Source organism: Bufo gargarizans, chromosome 6, assembly GCF_014858855.1.
Source record: "Bufo gargarizans isolate SCDJY-AF-19 chromosome 6, ASM1485885v1, whole genome shotgun sequence".
Classification (NCBI taxonomy): Eukaryota; Metazoa; Chordata; class Amphibia; order Anura; family Bufonidae; genus Bufo; species Bufo gargarizans.
Window position 1 is genome coordinate 376,281,171 of NC_058085.1, and position 24,950 is coordinate 376,306,120.

Sequence of the window (24,950 nt, forward strand, 5' to 3'; positions counted from 1 at the left end):
GGAGAAGCTAGCCCTATGTCTCATCCCAGGGAGGAGACTGGAGAAGCCAGCCCTATGCCTCATCTCAGGGAAGAGACTGGAGAAGCCAGCCCTATGTCTCATCCCAGGGAGGAGACTGGAGAAGCCAGCCCTATGCCTCGTCTCAGGGAAGAGACTGGAGAAGCCAGCCCTATGCCTCATCTCAGGAGACTGGAGAAGCCAGCCCTATGCCTCATCTCAGGGAGGAGACTGGAGAAGCCAGCCCTATGTCTCATCCCAGGGAGGAGACTGGAGAAGCCAGCCCTATGCCTCATCTCAGGGAGGAGACTGGAGAAGCCAGCCCTATGTCTCATCCCAGGGAGGAGACTGGAGAAGCCAGCCCTATGCCTCGTCTCAGGGAAGAGACTGGAGAAGCCAGCCCTATGCCTCATCTCAGGAGACTGGAGAAGCCAGCCCTATGCCTCATCTCAGGGAGGAGACTGGAGAAGCCAGCCCTATGTCTCATCCCAGGGAGGAGACTGGAGAAGCCAGCCCTATGCCTTATCTCAGGAGACTGGAGAAGCCAGCCCTATGCCTCATCTCAGGGAGGAGACTGGAGAAGCCAGCCCTATGTCTCATCTCAGGGAGGAGACTGGAGAAGCCAGCCCTATGCCTCATCTCAGGAGACTGGAGAAGCCAGCCCTATGCCTCATCTCAGGGAGGAGACTGGAGAAGCCAGCCCTATGTCTCATCTCAGGGAGGAGACTGGAGAAGCCAGCCCTATGCCTCATCTCAGGAGACTGGAGAAGCCAGCCCTATGCCTCATCTCAGGGAGGAGACTGGAGAAGCCAGCCCTATGTCTCATCTCAGGGAGGAGACTGGAGAAGCCAGACCTATGCCTTATCTCAGGGAGGAGACTAGAGAAGCCAGCCCTATGCCTGGTCCTAGGAAGGAGACTGGAGAAGCCAGCCCTATGCCTCATCTCAGGGAGGAGACTAGAGAAGCCAGACCTATGCCTCGTCTCAGGGAGGAGACTGGAGAAGCCAGACCTATGCCACATCTCCGGGAGGAGACTAGAGAAGTCAGCCCTATGCCTCATCTCAGGGAGGAGACTAGAGAAGTCAGCCCTATGCCTCATCTCAGGGAGGAGACTGGAGAAGCCAGACCTGTGCCTCATCTCAGGGAGGAGACTGGAGAGCCATCCCTATGCCACACCTGTATTTTTTTGCACCTGAATTCCTTCAGTAAAGAAGCACACTGGTTACTGCAGTCCCTGACTCTCTGATTTATTTCCCATTGGGGAGCGCCACGCCTTACCATCCCTTCCGGAGAGCAGCAACATGTGGTGACACCTCGACGGTGTCCGGAGGACCCAGAGTACAGTTGTGGTCACCTCAAACCCAGCCATAAAGAGTCAACTACTGGGGCACCATACAAGGGCCTATACAAACTACTTGGGCACAATGGAGAGGGGGCTGGGGACTGTATGTCGGAGGGGGCTGGGGAGGGAGTGATGTTATTTACATGGGACTGTATGTTGATGGAAGCTGTGGGAGGGAGTGATGTTAGTTGCATGGGACTGAATGTTGAGGGGGTGAAGTTTACATGGGATTGCATGTTGGAGGCGGCTGGGGAGGGGGTGATATTATTTATTTACTTGGGACTGTTTGTTGAAGGCGGCCGGGGAGGAGCTGATGTTATTTACATGGGACTGTATTTTGGAGGGGAGTGTAGATCGAGGGGGATGTTATTTACATGGGACTGTAGGGTGAAGGGAGAAATTACAGGGGGCACTGCAAATCTAGGGGACATTAGGCATTCTTATTACTACTGGGGGCTCTATAGGAGGGACTTATAGATCTGCATTATATCTACTAAGAGCACTATGGGGGCCTTATTACTACTGGGGGGGGGGGTCTGTAGAGAGCTTTATTACAACTGGGGGGACAAAAGGGGGCCTTATTAGTACTGAGGGGTCTGTGAGGGTATTATTAATATTGGAGGGCACTTCTACTAATGGGGGCACTGTAGGGGGCAGTATTACTAATGGGGGCATTCTAAAAAGGAATTGCTATTGGTGGGACTATGAGGGGCAGTATTATTATGGGGGCACTGATACTTCTTCAGGATAGTATTTGGGGTTTTGGGCGGCCCATCGAGCAGCAGGATAACGCTGTGGGGGCTCCAGGTTGGGGGATGATGATAGAAATGTGAGGAAGCTAAGATGTCCGTGTGTCACACTCTGCAGAGACGAGGAGCGGCTGAGAGATGTCCGGACCGAATGGAGAAGATGATGAGAAGCTCTATATCGGAGGAGACGTCACCTGGAGGCCCTTGATGTGAGAGGTACATGCTGCTGTATAGCGAGTACAGCAAAATGTGGTGTGTGGGGTGAGGGCCAACAGTGATAGGTGAGGGTGAGCTCCAGAAACAGTGTGAATCTTTCCAGTGATCGGTGAGGATGAGCTCCAGTCACAGTGTGAATCCTTCTAGTGATCGGTGAGGATGAGCTCCAGTCACAGTGTGAATCCTTCCAGTGATCGGTGAGGATGAGCTCCAGTCACAGTGTGAATCTTTCCAGTGATCGGTGAGGATGAGCTCCAGTCACAGTGTAAATCCTTCCAGTGATCGGTGAGGATGAGCTCCAGAAACAGTGTGAATCCTTCCAGTGATCGGTGAGGATGAGCTCCAGAAACAGTGTGAATCCTTCCAGTGATCGGTGAGGATGAGCTCCAGTCACAGTGTGAATCCTTCCAGTGATCGGTGAGGATGAGCTCCAGTCACAGTGTGAATCCTTCCAGTGATCGGTGAGGATGAGCTCCAGTCACAGCGTGAATCTTTCAAGTGATCGGTGAGGATGAGCTCCGGTCACAGTGTGAATCCTTCCAGTGATCGGTGAGGATGAGCTCCGGTCACAGTGTGAATCCTTCCAGTGATCGGTGAGGATGAGCTCCAGTACAAGTGCGAATCCTTCTAGTGATCGGTGAGGATGAGCTCCAGTCACAGTGTGAATCCTTCCGGTGATCAGTGAGGATGAGCTCCGGTCACAGTGTGAATCCTTCCAGTGATCAGTGAGGATGAGCTCCGGTCACAGTGTGAATCCTTCCAGTGATCGGTGAGGATGAGTTTCAGTCACAGTGTGAATCCTTCCAGTGATCAGTGAGGATGAGCTCCAGTCACAGTGTGAATCCTTCCAGTGATTAGTGAGGATGAGCTCCGGTCACAGTGTGAATCCTTCCAGTGATCAGTGAGGATGAGCGACAGTCACAGTGTGAATCCTTCCAGTGATAGGTGAGGATGAGCTCCAGTCACAGTGTGAATCCCTCCAGTGATCGGTGAGGATGAGCTCCAGTCACAGTGTGAATCTTTCCAGTGATAGGTGAGGATGAGCTCCAGTCACAGTGTGAATCTTTCCAGTGATCAGTGAGGGCTCCAGTCACAGTGTGAATCCTTCTAGTGATCGGTGAGGATGAGCTCCAGTCACAGTGTGAATCCCTCCAGTGATCGGTGAGGATGAGCTCCAGTCACAGTGTGAATCTTTCCAGTGATAGGTGAGGATGAGCTCCAGTCACAGTGTGAATCCTTCCAGTGATAGGTGAGGATGAGCTCCAGTCACAGTGTGAATCCTTCCAGTGATAGATGAGGATGAGCTCCAGTCACAGTGTGAATCCTTCCAGTGATCGGTGAGGATGAGCTCCAGTCACAGTGTGAATCCTTCCAGTGATCGGTGAGGATGAGCTCCAGTCACAGTGTGAATCCTTCCAGTGATCGGTGAGGATGAGCTCCGGTCACAGTGTGAATCCTTCCAGTGATCGGTGAGGATGAGCTCCAGTCACAGTGCGAATCCTTCCAGTGATCGGTGAGGATGAGCTCCAGTCACAGTGTGAATCCTTCCAGTGATTGGTGAGGATGAGCTCCAGTCACAGTGTGAATCTTTCCAGTGATCGGTGAGGATGAGCTACAGTCACAGTGTGAATCCTTCCAGTGATCGGTGAGGATGAGCTACAGTCACAGTGTGAATCCTTCCAGTGATCAGTGAGGATGAGCTCCAGTCACAGTGTGAATCCTTCCAGTGATCGGTGAGGATGAGCTCCGGTCACAATGTGAATCCTTCCAGTGATCGGTGAGGATGAGCTCCAGTCACAGAGTGAATCCTTCCAGTGATCGGTGAGGATGAGCTCCAGTCACAGTGTGAATCTTTCCAGTGATCGGTGAGGATGAGCTACAGTCACAGTGTGAATCCTTCCAGTGATCGGTGAGGATGAGCTACAGTCACAGTGTGAATCCTTCCAGTGATCAGTGAGGATGAGCTACAGTCACAGTGTGAATCCTTCCAGTGATCGGTGAGGATGAGCTACAGTCACAGTGTGAATCCTTCCAGTGATCGGTGAGGATGAGCTCCGGTCACAATGTGAATCCTTCCAGTGATCGGTGAGGATGAGCTCCAGTCACAGAGTGAATCCTTCCAGTGATCGGTGAGGATGAGCTCCAGTCACAGTGTGAATCCTTCCAGTGATCGGTGAGGATGAGCTCCAGTCAGTGTGAATCCTTCCAGTGATCGGTGAGGATGAGCTCCAGTCACAGTGTGAATCCTTCCAGTGATCGGTGAGGATGAGCTCCAGTCACAGTGTGAATCCTTCCAGTGATCGGTGAGGATGAGCTACAGTCACAGTGTGAATCCTTCCAGTGATCGGTGAGGATGAGCTCCGGTCACAATGTGAATCCTTCCAGTGATCGGTGAGGATGAGCTCCAGTCACAGTGTGAATCCTTCCAGTGGTCGGTGAGGATGAGCTCCAGTCACAGTGTGAATCCTTCCAGTGATCGGTGAGGATGAGCTCCAGTCACAGTGTGAATCCTTCCAGTGATCGGTGAGGATGAGCTCCAGTCACAGTGTGAATCCTTCCAGTGATCGGTGAGGATGAGCTCCAGTCACAGATGTGAATCCTTCTAGTGATCGGTGAGGATGAGCTCCAGTCACAGTGTGAATCCTTCCAGTGATCGGTGAGGATGAGCTCCAGTCACAGTGTGAATCCTTCCAGTGATCGGTGAGGATGAGCTCCAGTCACAGAGTGAATCCTTCTAGTGATCGGTGAGGATGAGCTCCAGTCACAGTGTGAATCCTTCCAGTGATCGGTGAGGATGAGCTCCAGTCACAGAGTGAATCCTTCTAGTGATCGGTGAGGATGAGCTCCAGTCACAGTGTAATTCAGTTGCATTTTGCTCAGTGACTCTCCTGTGTGTTCGCTGGATTTCGTTCCTGTTGCGTCCTCCTGTGTCATGTGACCTGCCTGTATTCATTGCCCTGGTCTCTGGGGGACCCGGCGTTGACGAGCTCCTTGTTGAGGGCTTTATTGCTGCTGATTGATGTTAGTGACTGGTGACATTGGAGGCGGCGGTGGCCTCTTTATTTTTGGATTGCTCCCCTCCCCCTCCCGCTCTGCTGGGGCTCATTAGCCGGGCCATGAACGCTGTTTAGAAATCCATAAGGTGATTTGTGTTAATGAAGAGCGCAAATGATTCGGCTAACTACCTAAAGATGAATAATAGCTATCGGCGCGGTGACAAACACGGATGAGGCCCTGGGGACGGCGCAGGAGCGTCCTAATTGGATCAAGGAGCTGCGGCGTCCCTCTCTGGAGTCTCTGTGATCGGTCGTCACCCCCTGGAACTGACCTTCTCAGTACTTCGTAATTAGTCAGAAGAAGGGCCGCGGCAGGAAAGCGCCATTCTTATGTTTCCATGGTGATAGGTCCAGCACCTTGAGATTAACTAACGGAAATATAACCCTGGAAGATTAGAAGGATCGCCGGGCAGCACTACTCCTCTCATCATCACTGTCAACATTCTCATTGGGGGTGGGAGGTGAGGAAAGATGTTACTGTCAGTGAATAGAAGCATTCCTATTCTCACAGCAGAGAGTTTGCTACACTTGTATCCAGTCAGTGAAGTAAACAGACTGATACATGGTAACAAAGTATTAGGGGAAATTTGGCCAGTGACTGATACACTGTAACAAGCCCTCAGCTGTGAGAATTAAGTTTAAAGCAGTGTTCCAGAGTATTATACTAAGGACCTACCCTCAGGATCGGTGGGGGTCCGACATCCGAGACCCCTGCCAACCATCGTATTCACTTCAATGGGGCCGAGTGCAATACCGAGCACGGCCACTATACAATGTGTGGCGCTGTGCTTGGTGAGCGGGGAGAAGGCTGTGGAGATCTCAGCTGATCGTGGGGGTCCCAGGTGTCAATGATCCATCCAGAGGAAAACCCCTTAGGCCTAGTTCACACTTCAGCCTTATCACTGAAGGGCGGCCTGAAAGGGGTGAATATGACCCCTCCTCCCCCATCAAGCTCTGAGCCTGGACGACCCCTTTAAGGGTTGGGGGTCATCTACCGGTGTTTTACATTCTTTCCCGCGCATCAGATCTGCAGATTTCTGTGCGTTTCTGCAGCGGATTTCTAACTTGTGGATTTGATGCGGTTTTACGGCATATCGCGCCTTCATAGGAAAAGACGTGACGGACACGGCGGGTCGATCTCCGCACGGACACAATCCGTGATGTCTACTGGTGCTGTATACTGGGAAAAACCTGACGGATTCCACAGCGTGTGCAGGCGTCCTGAGGGTGCCAGCTGTTGTGGCTGGTCACAAGAGCTTACAATCTAGTGCGGAGCTGGCAGCGCTCCATATGTGCCGCCTCCACACAAACAGAGCTGTAATGAATAAAAAAGCTTTCTGAGCGCCACACGAAAACAACAGGCGACATCTGCTGCCGGCAGCGGCTCCCGGGGGCCCTGGAACCCCCTGACAACCAGGCAGATCTCCAAAGGCTTGTGTCACCTGCTCTGCAACCTGTGTGAAGAGGGGAACTACAAATCCCAGCATGCCGTGCCAGTGGACGAGGACCCACTGATTCTTCTCAGTCTCTTACAAGCATTCTAACAGCGGAAGGGACAGTGGGCCCTGTGTCTGTGGGGGGGGGGACAGTGGGACCAGTGTCTGTGGGGGGGACAGTGGGCACTGTGTCGGGGGGGGGGGGACAGTGGGCACTGTGTCTGTGGGGGGGGGGGACAGTGGGACCAGTGTCTGTGGGGGGGACAGTGGGCACTGTGTCGGGGGGGGGGGGGACAGTGGGCACTGTGTCTGTGGGGGGGACAGTGGCCACTGTGTCTGTGGGGGGGGGGGGAGTGGGCACTGTGTCGGGGGGGGGGGGGGGGACAGTGGGCACTGTGTCTGTGGGGGGGACAGTGGCCACTGTGTCTGTGGGGGGGGGGCAGTGGGCACTGTGTCTGTGGGGGGGGGGGCAGTGGGCACTGTGGCCACTGTGTCTGTGGGGGGGAGGCGGACAGTGGCCCCTGTGTCTGTGGGGGGACGACGACAGTGGGCCCAGTGTCTGGGGGGGACAGTGGGCACTGTGTCTGTGGGGGGGACAGTGGGCCCTGTGTCTGTGGGGGGGGGGGCAGTGGGCACTGTGTCTGTGGGGGGGGGGGGACAGTGGCCCCTGTGTCTGGGGGGGGGGGGGGCAGTGGGCACTGTGTCTGTGGGGGGGGGGGACAGTGGGCACTGTGTCTGTGGGGGGACAGTGGCCCCTGTGTCTGTGTGGGGGACAGTGGCCCCTGTGTCTGTGGGGGGGACAGTGGCCCCTGTGTCTGTGGGGGGGACAGTGGGCCCTGTGTCTGTGGGGGGGGGGGGGCAGTGGGCACTGTGTCTGTGGGGGGGGGGACAGTGGCCCCTGTGTCTGTGGGGGGGGGGGGCAGTGGGCACTGTGTCTGTGGGGGGGGGGCAGTGGGCACTGTGTCTGTGGGGGGACAGTGGCCCCTGTGTCTGTGTGGGGGACAGTGGCCCCTGTGTCTGTGTGTGGGGGGGGGGGACAGTGGGCCCTGTGTCTGTTGAGGGGGGCAGTGGGCACTGTGTCTGTGAGGGGGGGACAGTGGCCCCTGTGTCTGTGGGGGGGACAGTGGGCACTGTGTCTGTGAGGGGGGGACAGTGGGCCCTGTGTCTGTGGGGGGGGGGGACAGTGGGCCCTGTGTCTGTGGGGGGGGGGGGCAGTGGGCCCTGTGTCTGTGGGGGGGAGTGGGCCCTGTGTCTGTGGGGGGGGGGGAGTGGGCCCTGTGTCTGTAGGGGGGGGCAGTGGGCCCTGTGTCTGTGGGGGGGGGGAGTGGGCCCTGTGTCTGTAGGGGGGGGCAGTGGGCCCTGTGTCTGTGGGGGTCGGCCCTGTGTCTGTGGGGGCGGGGGCAGTGGGCCCTGTGTATGTGGGGGGGGGGGAGGCCCTGTGTCTGTGGGGGTGGGCCCTGTGTCTGTGGGGGCGGGGACAGTGGGCCCTGTGTCTGTGGGGGCAGTGGGCCCTGTGTCTGTGGGGGGGAGTAGGCCCTGTGACGGTGGGGGGGGGAGTGGGTCCTGTGTCTGTAGGGGGGGGGGGGCAGTGGCCCCTGTGTCTGTGGGGGACGACGACAGTGGGCCCTGTGTCTGTGGGGGTGGGCCCTGTGTCTGTGGGGGACGACGACAGTGGGCCCTGTGTCTGTGGGGGTGGGCCCTGTGTCTGTGGGGGCGGGGGCAGTGGGCCCTGTGTCTGTGGGGGGGGGGGGGAGTAGGCCCTGTGTCTGTGGGGGGGGGGTGGGCCCTGTGTCTGTGGGGGGGGTGGGCCCTGTGTCTGTGGGGGGGGGGGTGGGCCCTGTGTCTGTGGGGGGGGGGGGGGGGGGGCCGTGTCTGTGGGGGGGGGGGGAGTGGGCCCTGTGTCTGTGGGGCGGGGGCAGTGGCCCCTGTGTCTGTGGGGGGGGGCAGTGGCCCCTGTGTCTGTAGGGGAGGGAGACAGAGGGCCCTGTGTCTGTGGGGCCCGACTCACCCCTCCCCCGCTGACTGAGGCAGTGAGCTGTGCTGCAGTGTTATGGCCGCCGCTCAGCCCCTCACTGACTCCTCTGAGGGGAGGGGTCAGGTGACCAGTGGACGGTCCTTACTCGGAGGTGATTGGTGGAAGCAGCCGTGACGTCTGGACGACGGCGCCGCTCATATGGAGTCTACGATAGGGGTGCACACTGAGGCAGGGGGTTTTAATGATATGGCTGATCCGTGTAGAAACCAGTGATGTTCTATAGATTATTATATTCCAAGACTCCTTCCTCATCTGGTAACGCCTTCCACACAGACAGGCTTCACCTCTAGAGACAGCCTCCTAATGTAACTCCTCCCCCTATCTGCTGTCTCCTCATGGAGACCTGCCCCCTGTACAGCTGCCCCTCATGGAGACCTGCCCCCTGTACAGCTGCCCCTCACGGAGACTGCCCCCTGTACAGCTGCCCCTCATGGAGACCGCCCCCTGTACAGCTGCCCCTCACGGAGACTGCCCCCTGTACAGCTGCCCCTCATGGAGACCGCCCCCTGTACAGCTGCCCCTCATGGAGACCGCCCCCTGTACAGCTGCCCCTCATGGAGACCGCCCCCTGTTACATTTTGCTGTTCCGTTTTTCTGTTTGGTTTCCGTTTGTGATCCGTTTTTTGCAGATCGCAAACGGAACTGGAAGCATACAATAATGTTTAAACAGTAAGTACATAAAAACATTGGGCTGGGCATAACATTTTCAATAGATGGTTCCGCAAAAAACGGAACGTATACGGAAGACATATGGATGCATTCCGTGTGTATTCCGTTTTTTTTTGCGGAGCCATTGACTTGAATGGAGCCACTGATCGTTATTTGTGGGTAATATTAGGGCATGTTCTATGTTTGAACAGAAGGGAATTACGGAAACGGAAGACATACGGAGTACCTTCCATTTTTTTGTGGATCCATTGAAATGAATGATTCCGTATACAAAACGCAAAAAAGGGAACGTAAACGGAAAAAAAGGCCTGACGCCTCTTGCACATGAACGTATTTTCATTCCTTGTCCGTTAAGTTTTTTTTGCAGACCGTATACAGAACGATTCATTTCAATGGGTCCGCAAAAAAAGGACGGTACTCCATGTGCCTTCCGTTTCTGTATTTCCGTTCCATAAATAAAATAGAACATGTCCTATTATTGTCCGCATAACGGACAAGGATCGGACTGTTCTATTAGGGGCCGGCTGTTCCGTTCCGCAAAATACGCAATGCACACGGACGTCATCGATATTTTTTGTGGATCCGTTTTTGCAGACCGCAAAATACATACCGTTGTGTGCAAGGGGCCTTATTCTGACCTATCAAGATGTGTCCTGGGGGCCACACAGAATGGCATTGTGGCCCCCGCACCCATTATAGACTATGGCAGCTCCACACGCCGGCCTGTAACTATCACGCCCTATAGACGCGTTCTGACCCTCCCCGTACATGGCGCAATGCTTTATTGGCTGGTGATGAGTTTGGAGGCCGCGGGGTCTCAGGGGGCGCAGGGAATATATTAATGGGGGGATCCCGGCCCATTCTGACCACCAGATTGTCTTGTTGCTTTAACAAGCCAGGCGGATTTGGCGCAGCTGCTCGCAGAACGCGCTGACATTTCCCAGGACTTATTGCCGCCCCATCAACATAGCAAAACTGTTGTAAACGCAGCTCCTCGAGACTCAGATATGAGGTCCTCGAAATATTGGCCGATTCCCCCCGCGCATTAATGAAGATGGCGCCCAGCCAGGAAAACAGACGCCCTCCGTGCATGTGCCCCGTATAGGGGCTGCTGTTAACCCCTGCTGTCACTGCAGAGTGCATACTGTGCCCCATGGAGGCCCCACACCCACCAGAGTGTACCCCATGTGCTGTGACCAGCGCCCAAGTACCCTGACCTCTGATCATGGGGGGCTCCTCCAGATGATATAATGGGGGGGCACCCCAACACCCTGAGCGGAGCCACATAATAGGACAGCAGAGCTATGATCCTCCTCTGATCTCTGGGGGGCTGCTCCAGATGATATAATGGGGGGGTGCCAGTCACACCTGGACTCTGCAGTATATAGATGGTTATATACAGGAGTACAGAGGTAGCAGTCACACCTGGACTCTGCAGTATACAGATGGTTATATACAGGAGTACAGAGGTAGCAGTCACACCTGGACTCTGCAGTATATAGATGGTTATATACAGGAGTACAGAGGTAGCAGTCACACTTGGACTCTGCAGTATATAGATGGTTATATACAGGAGTACAGAGGTAGCAGTCACACTTGAACTCTGCAGTATATAGTTGGTTATATACAGGATTACAGAGGTAGCAGTCACACCTGGACTCTGCAGTATATAGATGGTTATATACAGGAGTACAGAGGTAGCAGTCACACCTGGACTCTGCAGTATACAGATGGTTATATACAGGAGTACAGAGGTAGCAGTCACACCTGGACTCTGCAGTATACAGATGGTTATATACAGGAGTACAGAGGTAGCAGTCACACTTGGACTCTGCAGTATATAGTTGGTTATATACAGGAGTACAGAGATAGCAGTCACACCTGGACTCTGCAGTATATAGATGGTTATATACAGGATTACAGAGGTAGCAGTCACACTTGGACTCTGCAGTATATAGATGGTTATATACAGGAGTACAGAGGTAGCAGTCACACCTGGACTCTGCAGTATATAGATGTTATATACAGGAGTACAGAGGTAGCAGTCACACTTGGACTCTGCAGTATATAGATGGTTATATACAGGAGTACAGAGGTAGCAGTCACACCTGGACTCTGCAGTACACAGATGGTTATATACAGGAGTACAGATGTAGCAGTCACACCTGGACTCTGCAGTATATAGATGGTTATATACAGGAGTACAGAGGTAGCAGTCACACCTGGACTCTGCAGTATATAGATGTTATATACAGGAGTACAGAGGTAGCAGTCACACCTGGACTCTGCAGTATATAGATGTTATATACAGGAGTACAGAGGTAGCAGTCACACTTGGACTCTGCAGTATATAGATGGTTATATACAGGAGTACAGAGGTAGCAGTCACACCTGGACTCTGCAGTACACAGATGGTTATATACAGGAGTACAGAGGTAGCAGTCACACCTGGACTCTGCAGTATATAGTTGGTTATATACAGGAGTACAGAGGTAGCAGTCACACTTAGACTCTGCCGTATACAGATGGTTATATACAGGAGTACAGAGGTAGCAGTCACACTTGGACTCTGCCCTATACAGATGGTTATATACAGGAGTACAGAGGTAGCAGTCACACTTGGACTCTGCAGTATATAGATGTTATATACAGGAGTACAGAGGTAGCAGTCACACTTGGACTCTGCAGTATATAGATGGTAATATACAGGAGTACAGAGGTAGCAGTCACACCTGGACTCTGCAGTATATAGATGGTTATATACAGGAGTACAGAGGTAGCAGTCACACTTGAACTCTGCAGTACACAGATGGTTATATACAGGAGTACAGAGGTAGCAGTCACACCTGGACTCTGCAGTATATAGATGGTTATATACAGGAGTACAGAGGTAGCAGTCACACTTGAACTCTGCAGTACACAGATGGTTATATACAGGAGTACAGAGGTAGCAGTCACACCTGGACTCTGCAGTATATAGATGGTTATATACAGGAGTACAGAGGTAGCAGTCACACTTGAACTCTGCAGTATATAGATGGCTATATACAGGAGTACAGAGGTAGCAGTCACACCTGGACTCTGCAGTATATAGATGGCTATATACAGGAGTACAGAGGTAGCAGTCACACCTGGACTCTGCAGTATACAGATGGTTATATACAGGAGTACAGAGGTAGCAGTCACACCTGGACTCTGCAGTATATAGATGGTAATATACAGGAGTACAGAGGTAGCAGTCACACCTGGACTCTGCAGTATATAGATGGTTATATACAGGAGTACAGAGGTAGCAGTCACACTTGAACTCTGCAGTACACAGATGGTTATATACAGGAGTACAGAGGTAGCAGTCACACCTGGACTCTGCAGTATATAGATGGTTATATACAGGAGTACAGAGGTAGCAGTCACACCTGAACTCTGCAGTATATAGATGGTTATATACAGGAGTACAGAGGTAGCAGTCACACTTGAACTCTGCAGTACACAGATGGTTATATACAGGAGTACAGAGGTAGCAGTCACACCTGGACTCTGCAGTATATAGTTGGTTATATACAGGAGTACAGAGGTAGCAGTCACACCTGGACTCTGCAGTATATAGTTGGTTATATACAGGAGTACAGAGGTAGCAGTCACACTTGAACTCTGCAGTATATAGTTGGTTATATACAGGATTACAGAGGTAGCAGTCACCCTTGAACTCTGCAGTATATAGATGGTTATATACAGGAGTACAGAGGTAGCAGTCACACCTGGACTCTGCAGTATATAGATGGTTATATACAGGAGTACAGAGGTAGCAGTCACACCTGGACTCTGCAGTATATAGATGGTTATATACAGGAGTACAGAGGTAGCAGTCACACTTGAACTCTGCAGTATATAGTTGGTTATATACAGGATTACAGAGGTAGCAGTCACACTTGGACTCTGCAGTATATAGATGGTTATATACAGGAGTACAGAGGTAGCAATCACACCTGGACTCTGCAGTATATAGATGGTTATATACAGGAGTACAGAGGTAGCAGTCACATTTGAACTCTGCAGTATATAGTTGGTTATATACAGGATTACAGAGGTAGCAGTCACACCTGGACTCTGCAGTATATAGATGTTATATACAGGAGTACAGAGGTAGCAGTCACACCTGGACTCTGCAGTATATAGATGGTTATATACAGGAGTACAGAGGTAGCAGTCACACTTGGACTCTGCAGTATATAGATGGTTATATACAGGAGTACAGAGGTAGCAGTCACACTTGAACTCTGCAGTATATAGATGGTTATATACAGGAGTACAGAGGTAGCAGTCACACTTGAACTCTGCAGTATATAGATGGCTATATACAGGAGTACAGAGGTAGCAGTCACACTTGGACTCTGCAGTATACAGATGGTTATATACAGGAGTACAGAGGTAGCAGTCACACTTGAACTCTGCAGTATATAGATGGTTATATACAGGAGTACAGAGGTAGCAGTCATACCTGGACTCTGCAGTATATAGATGGTTATATACAGGAGTACAGAGGTAGCAGTCACACTTGGACTCTGCAGTATACAGATGGTTATATACAGGAGTACAGAGGTAGCAGTCACACTTGAACTCTGTAGTATATAGATGATTATATACAGGAGTACAGAGGTAGCAGTCACACCTGGACTCTGCAGTATATAGATGGTTATATACAGGAGTACAGAGGTAGCAGTCACACTTGAACTCTGCAGTATATAGATGGTTATATACAGGAGTACAGAGGTAGCAGTCACACTTGAACTCTGCAGTACACAGATGGTTATATACAGGAGTACAGAGGTAGCAGTCACACCTGGACTCTGCAGTATATAGATGGTTATATACAGGAGTACAGAGGTAGCAGTCACACCTGGACTCTGCAGTATATAGTTGGTTATATACAGGAGTACAGAGGTAGCAGTCACACCTGGACTCTGCAGTATATAGATGGTTATATACAGGAGTACAGAGGTAGCAGTCACACTTGAACTCTGCAGTATATAGTTGGTTATATACAGGATTACAGAGGTAGCAGTCACCCTTGAACTCTGCAGTATATAGATGGTTATATACAGGAGTACAGAGGTAGCAGTCACACCTGGACTCTGCAGTATATAGATGGTTATATACAGGAGTACAGAGGTAGCAGTCACACCTGGACTCTGCAGTATATAGATGGTTATATACAGGAGTACAGAGGTAGCAGTCACACCTGGACTCTGCAGTATATAGATGGTTATATACAGGAGTACAGAGGTAGCAGTCACACTTGGACTCTGCAGTATATAGATGGTTATATACAGGAGTACAGAGGTAGCAGTCACACCTGGACTCTGCAGTATATAGATGGTTATATACAGGAGTACAGAGGTAGCAGTCACACCTGGACTCTGCAGTATATAGATGGTTATATACAGGAGTACAGAGGTAGCAGTCACACATGGACTCTGCAGTATATAGATGGTTATATACAGGAGTACAGAGGTAGCAGTCACACTTGGACTCTGCAGTATATAGATGGTTATATACAGGAGTACAGAGGTAGCAGTCACACTTGAACTCTGCAGTATATAGATGGTTATATACAGGAGTACAGAGGTAGCAGTCACACTTGAACTCTGCAGTACACAGATGGTTATATACAGGAGTACAGAGGTAGCAGTCATACCTGGACTCTGCAGTATATAGATGGTTATATACAGGAGTACAGAGGTAGCAGTCACACTTGGACTCTGCAGTATATAGATAGTTATATACAGGAGTACAGAGGTAGCAGTCACACCTGGACTCTGCAGTATATAGATGGTTATATACAGGAGTACAGAGGTAGCAGTCACACTTGGACTCTGCAGTATATAGATGGTTATATACAGGAGTACAGAGGTAGCAGTCACACCTGGACTCTGCAGTATATAGATGGTTATATACAGGAGTACAGAGGTAGCAGTCACACCTGGACTCTGCAGTATATAGATGGTTATATACAGGAGTACAGAGGTAGCAGTCACACCTGGACTCTGCAGTATATAGATGGTTATATACAGGAGTACAGAGGTAGCAGTCACACTTGAACTCTGCAGTACACAGATGGTTATATACAGGAGTACAGAGGTAGCAGTCATACCTGGACTCTGCAGTATATAGATGGTTATATACAGGAGTACAGAGGTAGCAGTCACACCTGGACTCTGCAGTATATAGATGGTTATATACAGGAGTACAGAGGTAGCAGTCACACCTGGACTCTGCAGTATATAGATGGTTATATACAGGAGTACAGAGGTAGCAGTCACACTTGGACTCTGCAGTATATAGATGGTTATATACAGGAGTACAGAGGTAGCAGTCACACCTGGACTCTGCAGTATATAGATGGTTATATACAGGAGTACAGAGGTAGCAGTCACACCTGGACTCTGCAGTATATAGATGGTTATATACAGGAGTACAGAGGTAGCAGTCACACCTGGACTCTGCAGTATATAGATGGTTATATACAGGAGTACAGAGGTAGCAGTCACACCTGGACTCTGCAGTACACAGATGGTTATATACAGGAGTACAGAGGTAGCAGTCACACATGGACTCTGCAGTATATAGATGGTTATATACAGGAGTACAGAGGTAGCAGTCACACTTGGACTCTGCAGTACACAGATGGTTATATACAGGAGTACAGAGGTAGCAGTCACACATGGACTCTGCAGTATATAGATGGTTATATACAGGAGTACAGAGGTAGCAGTCACACTTGAACTCTGCAGTATATAGATGGTTATATACAGGAGTACAGAGGTAGCAGTCACACTTGAACTCTGCAGTACACAGATGGTTATATACAGGAGTACAGAGGTAGCAGTCATACCTGGACTCTGCAGTATATAGATGGTTATATACAGGAGTACAGAGGTAGCAGTCACACTTGGACTCTGCAGTATACAGATGGTTATATACAGGAGTACAGAGGTAGCAGTCACACTTGAACTCTGTAGTATATAGATGATTATATACAGGAGTACAGAGGTAGCAGTCACACCTGGACTCTGCAGTATATAGATGGTTATATACAGGAGTACAGAGGTAGCAGTCACACTTGAACTCTGCAGTATATAGATGGTTATATACAGGAGTACAGAGGTAGCAGTCACACCTGGATTCTGCAGTACACAGATGGTTATATAAAGGAGTACAGAGGTAGCAGTCACACCTGGACTCTGCAGTATATAGATGGTTATATACAGGAGTACAGAGGTAGCAGTCACACCTGGACTCTGCAGTATATAGATGGTTATATACAGGAGTACAGAGGTAGCAGTCACACCTGGACTCTGCAGTATATAGATGGTTATATACAGGAGTACAGAGGTAGCAGTCACACTTGAACTCTGCAGTATATAGATGGTTATATACAGGAGTACAGAGGTAGCAGTCACACCTGGACTCTGCAGTATATAGATGGTTATATACAGGAGTACAGAGGTAGCAGTCACACCTGGACTCTGCAGTATATAGATGGCTATATACAGGAGTGCAGAGGTAGCAGTCACACTTGAACTCTGCAGTACACAGATGGTTATATACAGGAGTACAGAGGTAGCAGTCACACCTGGACTCTGCAGTATATAGTTGGTTATATACAGGAGTACAGAGGTAGCAGTCACACCTGGACTCTGCAGTATATAGATGGTTATATACAGGAGTACAGAGGTAGCAGTCACACTTGAACTCTGCAGTATATAGTTGGTTATATACAGGATTACAGAGGTAGCAGTCACCCTTGAACTCTGCAGTATATAGATGGTTATATACAGGAGTACAGAGGTAGCAGTCACACCTGGACTCTGCAGTATATAGATGGTTATATACAGGAGTACAGAGGTAGCAGTCACACCTGGACTCTGCAGTATATAGATGGTTATATACAGGAGTACAGAGATAGCAGTCACACCTGGACTCTGCAGTATATAGATGGTTATATACAGGAGTACAGAGGTAGCAGTCACACTTGGACTCTGCAGTATATAGATGGTTATATACAGGAGTACAGAGGTAGCAGTCACACCTGGACTCTGCAGTACACAGATGGTTATATACAGGAGTACAGAGGTAGCAGTCACACATGGACTCTGCAGTATATAGATGGTTATATACAGGAGTACAGAGGTAGCAGTCACACTTGGACTCTGCAGTATATAGATGGTTATATACAGGAGTACAGAGGTAGCAGTCACACTTGAACTCTGCAGTATATAGATGGTTATATACAGGAGTACAGAGGTAGCAGTCACACCTGGACTCTGCAGTATATAGATGGTTATATACAGGAGTACAGAGGTAGCAGTCACACCTGGACTCTGCAGTATATAGATGTTATATACAGGAGTACAGAGGTAGCAGTCACACCTGGACTCTGCAGTAAATGCCGGTCTGGGTTTTGGCCAATTTTCTCTTTTCTATTTCTAAACAATAGTTTTATTTCTATATTTTTCTCCTTTCTCTTCACCGACTCCGACCATTGTGTTCTGCTCCATCACATAACATTCAGATTACCAAAACATTCAACTGAAGGCTGTAATGTACCAAAAGACGAAAAAGTTAAGGGGGGTGAATACTTTTGCAAGGCACTGTACGTGCACCACTACAAACTCTTTGATGACCACACTCACACTTTCGGGGCCAGCTGTACGGCTGAAAGAAAACCCCACCATTTGCTAGAAAAAATACCATAGAACAGGTAAAGTTCTGAAGACACCGGCCATAGAGCAAACAGCTACGTATTGGAGAACTTCAGGGGGTGCGGACGGAGCTCAGAGTACAAATCAACACATTGACCTTTGCTGGCCCTCTGCGAAATGATAGGATGCACCCACATCCACCGCGGTTCCTCCTCAATATAAATAATGTACTCGATGAAGCTGGACTCTCCTCAAGGGCATTTCTCCAGGAATTTGCAATATACGGCCCACCCAGTGTGGCAAGCCCTAGCCGTGTTTGGAGAAAGTAACTCGGCTAGTAAATGGGCTGTGGCCAGGTGACTAGTCAACTCGTGGGGAGGGACAGCAGCACCCGTAACACCCGCCTCTGGCATGACCTGCGAAAAAAGGGGAAAATTAGCCCTTGACAAGGCATCAGCTGCCACATTTTGAGAACCTGGTACATGCGTACTAGTAATACAGAAATGATGTTGCAACAAGAGTTGAACTAGACGCCTCATGAGACACATGGCGTGATGACTTAGACAAACCACTGGTTATAATATCTACCACTGCGGCATTGTCTGTTACAAACAACACAGGGAGATTTGTCCAGCGGCTGCCCCAGATAAAGGCAGCCGCCACTATGGGGTACAGCTCGAAGAGTGCTGAGGTTTGCAGGAAACCCAGGATCTGTCTAACCTCAGCTGGCCACTCACCTGCGACCCAGTGGGTGCCAAAAATAGCATCAGAACCTGTGCCAGCAGCCGTGTCCGAGAAGAGTACTGGAGACAGGCTAGACAATTCGGGAATAAGCAAGGACACCCAGTTCCACTGGCTGAGGAAGTGGTCCCACACGTGTAGGTCAGATAAGGCCTGACTATCCAGGCGTACTGGGCTGTCCTGGTTCGGAGCAGTAGCGAGGAGGGCCAACAAGCGGTAAATGAATGACCTGCCTTGCGGAATGATCCTCATAGCAAAATTGAACATGCCCAGTAATGACTGTAAATTAGCCTTAGTGACCACGGTGTTAACTGAGAACCTGTAAACGACTTCCATGATCCTAACTAACTTGTCCGACGGCAATCTGGCTAACATGTTTTCCGAATCTAACACTATCCCTAGGAAAGTAATGACTGTGGATGGGCCCTCAACTTTCTTGGGGGATACAGGGACGCCCATCTGAGAAAAACAACTCAAAAGTTTCCCCAGACCCAGGGGGGCCGGCCCTGGCCTCTCGATCAGCAGTAATGGATGATGTGCTCACAGGGGATTTTATTCTCTAATACCCAATGGAGGGCCTGAGCCAACTGATCGAACAGCCACGGGCGGCTCTTAGAACCAAAAGTGAGTTTTGTGGAAAAGTAGTATTGGTCCTTCCACTTAATGCCGTGCCACTGCCAGAGAGCTGGCGTAATAGGGAGTAACTTAAAGGCATCAGAGATATCGGCCTTGGACAATGCTGCTCCGGATCCTAGCCGAATGATTATGGTGATAGCCTGGTCGATGGAAGAATACCTCATACTCACTTCCTCTGATAGAACACCCTCCATACTTATACCCTAACTCTGTGACTCGGAAAAGGTACAAATCAAGTTCTTCCCTCCTATCAGGCCTAACAGAACATATCACATCTCTGAACAGACTGAACGCCATGACAAATTCAGGGATCGTCAACTTGCGATTGAGCCTGTGGTCACGGCCTCTCAGCACCACAGAGACCTCGCCGCAGGCAATGACCTTACTGTCGGACAAGTCCCTGGTGGCAATCAGCAAAGAAGCAAGGTTAACATCCCTACCCTCTAATAGATCCTTTTTGATGTTGGCCATAACAAAATGTGCAGGAAAGACTTTGGGAACGGCCTGCGTTGAATGACAGCCACCTGTAGCGGATGTAGAGGCAATGGGTAGGTCCGGAGAAGAGACAGGAATGACCGATGCACCAGACTCTACCATCTCCAACCTTTCTTGTATACTAGTAACGGACGACACTAAGCTATTCAACATGACGTGTAACTGGTTGAGTGACGTTTGCACCGTGGCCATGGAGACAACATCTTGACACGGAGCCACTGAGTCTTTCAACAGCCGGTACAACTCAGCCTTCCTGGCGGAAGCCGGGAAAGGAATACCCCTCTTTGTTAGTACCGTAGTAAGCCTAGGGAAAGTCCATGCACGTAGGGATGGAATACTGCACCCTTCAGACATTCCCACAACATCCTCATCCACGGAAGCCTCAACGATATCTGAAGCTCGCGACATTCAGCTGTAGAGACAATATAACACGAAGCAACGGACAGCGAATAAGACATGAGCGACACTAGCAACCTCAATCTGCCCCCCCTGACGTGTACCCCTACCACCTGGCAGGTAAGTCAAGATCCTGGACGTAACTTGAGAGAAACGCTTAAACCTAGAAGCAAACAATTATGCCGTTACCCTGGCTTACACACCACGCCGGGAGGAAACCACAAACAACGGTAAGAAGAGGGTGAGCAACCGAGACCAGTGAGTAGAATTGAAGGAGACTATGTTAACTTATATTGTTACTCTTTATATCACCTCTCCCCTTCCGTCCTCTTTTTTTTTTTTCTATTTTTGATCATTAATTTAATTTAATTTTTATTAATTTATTCCGCTCCAAAGTTTCCCTGCGAGCCGTACCCACTAACCCCGCCTACTGCCTGGGAGAAGGAAAAAAAAGAAAAACAACCTGCGGCTATGTCCGGCCTCCCTAACGGGGAGAGCCTCAGGTGATAAGGCGCTAACGAACCCCATGCATGAGAAATGAACTGCAGCCGGAGAGCGCACAGCCTCCCGGCCCTAACTCCCTACCCTACACTCCTCCATATTAACCCACTTTTTTTTATATATCCGATTATACATATTTACTCCTCCTTCTACCCCTGGAAAAGACTGTCACCCTCAAGATGCCACTAACTGACCCGGTTCAGGGCTCCACACACACACTGGCTCACAACCTGCCAGTACTGACAACAGGACAGACCGGTGACAACCCTGTGACTTTTCAAAACCCCTCAACAAGCCCCCGCACCCCGTATCCCTGCCTATCTAACGGCACGGCGGCCCGTCCCAGACATTAAACAGACTACTGAGTGGGGACACGCTGCCCCCTGCACCCTAACGTGTCATGCTGCGTGGGGAGCTAGCGTTGCTCCCTGGCAGACTGCTCCGGTGCCCCCTGACCCACCGCCGGCGGGACTCCGAAGCGCTGGGCTGCAGGATGTGGCAGATACTCACCGTAAAGGGACACCGCTGCCGATGAGACACAGCTCCCTGCATACACCGCTCTGCAACAGTAGGGGCCCAGCTACGCTCCAAAGCGCCGAACGACGTACAAAGTGGGAGGGACGCCGGCCGAACATAGAGGCAGCAGTGCCCCTCCCACAAATACGGCCGTTACACATATCATACATGTCATGGCGTTTACACTTCAAAGGTAAAGTTTTGAGTATCGTGTGCGTAAAGGAGATGATATTATTTCTAACGTGTTATGTGTTTGTCTAATAAAGGTATTTCTCTATAACACAGGTTTTAGTGTATTTGCTGTTGGTGATATTAGGTGTGTAAGTGATCGAGGGGAAGGTAAATCAGTAACTGGATTGGGTCATATCAATGTTTACTACAAGTGTTCAATCATTTAATGTTGTGCATGTGTTGGTGCAACATAAAGCTCATCATGCAGTGCGTCCAGATACACGCGCCCGTCCACCTGGATGTACCGAAGCAGACAGCCCTGAGCCTCCTATCGGATAATTACTGCGCGGGGCGACTATCTGCAACAAGTTATTTAACCCCGACTGGTGCGATGAGCTGCTTCTCATTTCTTTAACAACCATGTGGCAAGACCAGGGCTGTGGAGTCGGAGGCAAAAAATCAACCGACTCCGACTCCTACTAGATTTAAATTGGAATAAAAAAAAATAAAAAAAGCAAGTTTAAATGTCCCAATTCACAAAAAGTTATAATTAATTGCCGTATTTTTCGCCCTATAAGAAGCATCTGTCCATAAGACGCACCTAGGTTTTGGAGGAGGAAAATAAGAAAAAAAATATTTTTAACCAAAAGGTGTTCTTTTGGTGGGTTTTGAACGAATAGTGGTCTGTGGATGGCACTGTTATGGGGGCATCTGTGGATGGCACTGTTATGGGGGCATCTGTGGATGGCACTGTTATGGTGGATCTGTGGATGGCACTGTTATGGGGGCATCTGTGGATGGCACTGTTATGGGGGCATCTGTGGATGGCACTGTTATGGGGGCATCTGTGGATGGCACTGTTATGGGGGCATCTGTGGATGGCACTGTTATGGGGGCATCTGTGGATGGCACTGTTATGGTGGATCTGTGGATGGCACTGTTATGGGGGCATCTGTGGATGGCACTGTTATGGGGGCATCTGTGGATGGCACTGTTATGGGGGCATCTGTGGATGGCACTGTTATGGTGGATCTGTGGATGGCACTGTTATGGTGGCATCTGTGGATGGCACTGTTATGGGGGCATCTGTGGATGGCACTGTTATGGTGGATCTGTGGATGGCACTGTTATGGGGGCATCTGTGGATGGCACTGTTATGGTGGATCTGTGGATGGCACTGTTATGGGGGCATCTGTGGATGGCACTGTTATGGGGGCATCTGTGGATGGCACTGTTATGTGGGATCTGTGGATTGCACTTTTATGGGGGCATCTGCGGATGACACATATACAGCATCTTATCTTATCTTACAGGGTTGATGTTCCTGAAAGATTTAGGAAAACTAGAGGAATGGTCAGAAATCTGGCAACTAAAATGTAATGTTGATAAGTGTGAGATAATGCACCTGGGACGTAAAAACCCAAGAGCAGAATATACAACCAGTGATACAGTCCTAACCTCAGTGTATGAGGAAAGGGATTTAGGGGTCATTATTTCAGAAGACTTAAAGGTAGGCAGACCATGCCATAGAGCAGCAGGAGATGCTAGCAGAATGCTGGGGTGTATAGGGAGAGGCATTACCAGTAGACAGAGGGAGGCGCTCATGCCGCTCTACAGAGCACTAGTGAGACCTCATCTGGAGTATTGTGCGCAGTACTGGAGACCATATCTCCAGAAGGATATTGATACTTTGGAGAGAGTTCAGAGAAGAGCTACTAAACTGGTCCATGGATTGCAGGATAAAACTTACCAGGAAAGATGAAAGGCCCTTAACATGTAGAGCTTGGAAGAAAGACGAGACAGAGGGGAGATGAGAGAGACGGCTAAATACATAAAGGGAATCAACAAGGGAAAAGAGGAGAGAAGATTTACAAGAAGAAAAACTGCTACAAGAGGACAGAGTGTTACATTAGAGGGGCAAAGGGTTAATAGTAACATCAGGAAGTATTACTTTACTGAGAGAGTAGTGGATGCATGGAATAGCCTTCCTGCAGAAGTGGTAGCTGCAAATACAGTGAGGAGGTTAAGCATGCATGGGATAGGCACAAGGCCATCCTCCATATAAGATAGGGCCGGGGCTATCCATAGTATTCAGTGTATTGGGCAGACTAGATGGGCCACATGGGTCTTATCTGCCGACACAGTCTAGGTTTCTATGTTTCCACAGATCCCCCCATAACAGTGTCCCTGTGTAGTGAATGGGGCCGGCGCCTGTTTCTGTAATGGCAGCGGGGCCCGGTGCCTGCTTCATTCATAAAGTGGGCGGAGCAGGCGCGTGACGCGGTGAGCTACGCTACGAGCGCCCGCCCGGCCTCCTGGCTGCCAGGAAGTTAGTAGTAAGTAGTACAGCGCTAGATTTAGGATGATTGGAATACTTTACCAATACCCACAAGTTAGAGATGATTACCGTATACTACAGTGAGCGGGGCCCGGTGTAGTAGAATACAGTGACTGCACCGGGCCCCGCTGCCATTACAGAAACAGATGCCGGCCCCTCCTCCCTCTCAGCCTATTCACCGGACGGTCGCAGCATTCGCCCCATAAGACGCACTGCTATTTTTCCCCCACTTTTGCGAAAAATACGGTACTTCTCTACTGTAAGAATAAAGGCCAATGCACGCAGTGCGTCACGTTACCGCAAAACGGACACGTTAAGTGACCGTGAAGAAGCTTTTCATATGCTTCACTATACGGCACGCAACGCACAGTTAAGGAGCGGCAACACTTATACTTTCCATTGTGTTGTGTCCCACTGTTACAGGGAACGTAACGCCCATGGTTAACCTCGCCTCTCGCTGTAAAGTGTAAACCATTTGAAAAACTGCTGTCATTCAGCTAAGGCTATAAAAACGTGTAAACTCGATTGTTCGCTTAAACTTCAAAGATGACTGTGGATTCTACTGGGGAAACCATGTTTTACAATAAATGCCCCGTCCTGGATCAGCAGAAGATCAGCGCACAGCGGAGAAGGCAGCAGCTTCCTGGCCAGTACTTCTGTGGTAATGACATGGATGTCGCCTTTCTTTCCTTCAAGGAATGTATAAAATACATTCGCATATTAAATACAGAGGCGTCAGAGTCGGAAGTACCAAAAACTGAGGAGTCGGAGCATTTATCTACCGACTCCACAGCCCTGGGAAAGACACATCTCGTGGTCGTGGAAAAGATGTCAGTCTGTCTGAGAAGGGTCAGATCATTGGCTGCATCAAGCAGAGAAGACATCTGAGGAGATTGCAGAAACGACAAAAATTGGGTTAAGAACCGTCCAAAGCATTATTAAACACTGGATAGT